Genomic DNA, 4,701 nt, shown 5'->3' with positions numbered 1-4,701 from the left:
AAAAATTGGAAATTAGTTGGGAAATTTTTTTTGGAGAAATTTCTGAAAACAATTTTCTGAATTAATTTATAAAAATTGTTTTTGCATAAAAATGAAAACAGTGGGTATTTTGAACTTTTCAATTTTTTATTTTTTTTGGTTTTCGAAAAGACTAGAAAACTAAATGACAAACAGAAACATACAAAATGAAAACAATACCAAACATATGTACATTTCTGTCTTTGAAAACTTTTAAACTTCCTTTGGGTAAGTCAAGTTTTGCTAGGATCATGAGTAAGGTTCTGAAAAGCGGTTGCAGTCACTGTAACGGTGGCGATGGCGCGATTGCGGTTGCGGGTGCGGGGTGTAAATGTCGTAGCGTAACAGTTGCGGTAATCGAAATTGTGAAATTTTTTTTTTTTTTTTTTGCACAATTTGAAAAAAAACTTACCAATACGCACATTTTTTCCCATGATCATATTTATTGGGTTTTTAAATAAATATTGATCAATTTTTATAAATTTTAAAGTTTGATCCAATATATTTCATATTTTTAAATCACTATAAACTGAGTTTTTTACATTTTATTTTAATAATTAATTATTTTATATTATATAAAAAAATCAATCACTAACTATTATATATAAGATAAACAATGACAAAAGTAAGAGAATAAATAAAAGCCTATATATATATATATATAGTAATCAAGCCAAATAGATAATAAGCACACTTATTATTATTATTTTCAAACAATATATAGATAGACACACACAAACAAAATGGTTGAGTGATAGCAGCGGAATAGAATAACATAGGTTTTACAACTTCAACAAATCAGTAACATGTTCTTCATCTTCCCTATTCTCTCTATTTATCTCTTGTTCCTCCTTCTTCTCTCTTCTCTCTCTATCTCTCTTCCCTTATTTTCAACTTTCTTTCTTTTTTTTTTTTTTTGCATTTTTTTGAAAGAAGCAATTTGGAACCGTTACGTAATGGTGCGTAACAGGCCGTTACGGCCGTTACAACACCGTTATGGCCGCTATAGCAGCCGCTACGGCCGATACACCTGTGAATCACACTCACACTGCAAAAGCGACTGTAACGGGTGGCGGTAACTACCACAACCGTTACGTAACGGCGTTACGTAACGGTTGCAGCCGCTTTTTAAAACCTTAATCTTAAGTAACGCTAGGCATCATGAAAGAAATATCATGACAATTTTCATGAAAATTCTCTATCTTTGGATTACACACACAATAAAAGCACACACTAATCAAATGATAAAAAAAATTCATGTAACATTTCATGATACCTAGTATTATTCAGGATGAAATGAGTGAAGAAGCGCTGACACTCCAAGATAGGTGCCAATGATGTATCTGACAGCTGTGTCCACATGGTATTTATAGTTTAATTTCTTATGTTGTGCAAATGCTCATGAACCCACAGCATAGCTGTGTTTTTCTTATTCCCACTAGTTTCAATTATCTGTGGATGATACTGTTTATAGAAACTTCATATTACCCTATTTTCTGCAGAGAAATCCACCTGATTGGCAGGATTTTGTTGGGATCATTACTCTGTTTTTTATCAATTCTACTATAAGTTTTATTGAGGAGAACAATGCTCGTAATGCTGTTGCGGCTCTCATGGGCTGCCTTGCTCCAAAAGCAAAGGTAATAGAATTTGGTCTTTAGATGAATTCAAAAAAATTATGCCTTCACACATATATGTAACTTGCTTTTCCAATTTTTTTAAGGCTGGATTATGACTTACAATTTGTATCTTCTATCCTAAATTGATTAATCTAAAACAAAAAATCATAGGTTCTTCATGATGGAAAATGGAGTGGGTAAGATGTAGTTGTTCTTATTCCAGGTGACGTAGTTAGTATTAAACTTGGTGACACAATCCCTGCAGATGTTCGTCTCTTTGAGGGTGACCCGTTGAAAATAAACCAGGTGCTTGTGACTATCATTATTCTGTTGATTGAAGTAGATTGATTTCATCGTCTAATAGTCAAGCTGTCTAACTGGAATACTTCTATTTGGGTTTTGCAGTTTGCACTGACAAGTGAGTCCCTTCCTGTGACAAAAAGCCCTAGGGATGGGGTTTATTCAGGATCCACTTGCAAACAGGGAGAGATTGAAGCAGTGGTCATTGCCACCGGTGTCCACACCTTCTTTGGCAAGGTTGCTCACCTTGTGGATAACACAAATCAAGTGGGCCATTTTCAGAAGGTATGGACATTCAAATATAAATCTGTTTTGTTCAAGATCATAGTCATGAAAAATATGAAATAAAAGAATTAAGGTATTCAGGAGATGATAAGAGAAATATGTCTAATTTGTTCCTCAAGTACACTTAATTCATTCCTTTTTACATCAACATATGGCTCCCAGATATTCATAATATGTATATTCAAAATCCACTGACTGACTGTTGACAAAAGTGTTATTGAGGTTGTTTGGGGGATTGTTTGCTTCAGATTGAATTTCTAAATTTTGTAATGTAGTTCATGTTCCAACCTTTTGTCTGGATGTATTCTCATAGGTCTTTGCTAGAGGAGTAGATGGAGAGGCTGTGGTTTTGATGGCTGTTAGAGCCTCCCGAGTAGAAAACCAAGATGCAATTGACGCTGCTATTGTCGGGACATTGGCTGATCCAAAAGAGGTGTGTTAATTAGTATACAAACTTTCTACTACATAGGATGGGGGTGCAAAAAAAATTTATGCTTCTGATTCTGAATCGCTGAAACAAATGCACCATAATATTGAGTGAGATTTTCCTTTTGAATGACTTTTGTTATCAATTCTCCATTTAATATGTGTGTTTCTATTTTTCTTCTTTGACTTCTACTAAAAACTAAGGCACGAGCTAGCATTCAAGAGGTTCACTTCCTTCATTTAACCTCACTGATAAACGAACATCTCTGACGTATATTGACAGTGAAGGTAAAATGCATTGAGGCAGCAAAGGTGCACCAGAACATGTATATTAATTAGTAACTGTTTCTATTATATCTTGCATCTGATATTGCTTCTTTCTTTTTCCTTTTTATCTTTTTTTGTGCCTAATTATGCATTGGATATGGTTGTTAGATACTGAATCTCGCACACAATAAATCGGAAATAGAGCGTAGAGTTCATGCTGTGATTGATAAGTTTGCAGAGCAAGGGTTATGATCTCGTGCAGTAGCTTACCAGGTACTATATTATTGTCATTATTTGTTGGCCATTCTCTATACTACTATACTCAACACAGATGTCTTTTTGAATTAGCTATTACTCAGTAGAATTCATAGAGAGACAGGAGCTTATGAGGTATTGAGCAGCAGATAGTTCAATTTAAAATAAAATCAATAAATAGAGGGTAGTATCATCAAAAGTAAAACCAAAAAAAGAGGGCACTATCATCAAAACTTACCTATCTAAAATGCACAAAAGATTAAGGATTTTCAATATGTTGGCACATTTCATGATCTCAACAAAATAGGAGTCCCCATTTGGCTTGGGCTTAAAAAGCTGTTTTTTTTTTTTTTTTTTTTTTTTTTTTTTTTTTTTTTTTTTTTTTTTACTAAATAAGCCAAAAAGCAAAAACACCAAACTCCACCCAAGTGTGGAAATGTTCAAATGTGTTTGGGTTAATTCAGGTATTTGCTGATAGTGCATTAATGAAGCTGACATTGTTGTCTAACTGGCCTTAATGATTTTCTCATGAGTAATGATGATTGTTTCGTTGTTTGTTTCCTTTTATATATTATTTTTTTCTACATTTCTTGGTGATTCATGCCCATATTTATATTATTTATCTAGTCTTACTTGTTGAGGTTGGCTCCTTATCAACCTTGGGGTCAATGTCAGCATAGAATTGGGTCATGCAATATCAATCCTTTGTTTTGATGGGTAGGTCTTTACTGATTGCTTTTAATGGGTAGGTCTTTACTTTCATTTTTTTTTCTTTCCTTGTTTTGATAAATGGTGGACAGTTTTTATTTTGGATCTTCAGTTTCTATTCTATAATATTGATATAAATCATGGAGTACAATACACCATACACTATCATATTATAGCAACATCTGATGTAATATTCATTTGAAATATCAGTTACGCACTTCAATCTTCTTCTCATTCTCTCTCTTCGATCTCTCACTGTCTCTGTTTTTCCATTCATTTTAAGTCAAATCGCCTTTTTGATGGTTCAAAATAATTCGTCTCTCTCGCTATATAACAATACACAATCCATCTCTTTCAGGTATTTTTTTTCCCTGCTAAATGTTCTGTTTGCTTTCGAATTGCCATAGTTCTCATTCTCTCTCTATTGCTTGTATGACGTATAACAATGTGCTGTGCGATTTGCAGGATCTGCTACTATTCTTTGCCTTGATCCTTACTCAATCTATCGCCTTTTGAGGTATATACATATATATGTTGTTCAAGCTATTGATTTTCTATTCGTTAATGGAGTTTTTTTGTTTTTTGGTGATATCTTTTATTCTGGAATAGGATTGCTGGATTGGGAGTGGGAGTCTTCCTTCTTCTAGCTCTTAGAATCAGTGTGCCAAATGTTGATTCTTGGGATGTAGTTTTGGTTGCAGTTTTGTAGTCTTCCTTCTTCTAGCTCTTAGAATCAGTGTGCCAAAGGTTGATTCTTGGGATGTAGTTTTGGTTGTAGTTTTGTTTCTTTTTTTTAACAATCTGATGCATCTATCTGCTTTGC

The 4,701-nt window shown here is 33.6% G+C and overlaps 1 pseudogene across 1 annotated transcript; it reads left to right on the top strand.

Moving 5' to 3' along the window:
- The first annotated feature begins 269 nt into the window (after positions 1 to 269).
- On the top strand, positions 270 to 2,806 carry LOC114322235 (plasma membrane ATPase 3-like; annotated as a pseudogene). Its single transcript, XR_014354601.1, has 5 exons — positions 270 to 371; positions 1,521 to 1,658; positions 1,809 to 1,943; positions 2,043 to 2,222; positions 2,536 to 2,806. The product of XR_014354601.1 is annotated as a plasma membrane ATPase 3-like (transcript).
- The last annotated feature ends 1,895 nt before the right edge of the window (positions 2,807 to 4,701 follow it).

Source organism: Camellia sinensis, chromosome 2, assembly GCF_055761805.1.
Source record: "Camellia sinensis isolate YWXY chromosome 2, ASM5576180v1, whole genome shotgun sequence".
In the NCBI taxonomy this organism is placed as follows: Eukaryota; Viridiplantae; Streptophyta; class Magnoliopsida; order Ericales; family Theaceae; genus Camellia; species Camellia sinensis.
Note: the sequence above shows the minus strand (reverse complement) of the source record. Positions and strands in the feature narration are given on the sequence as shown.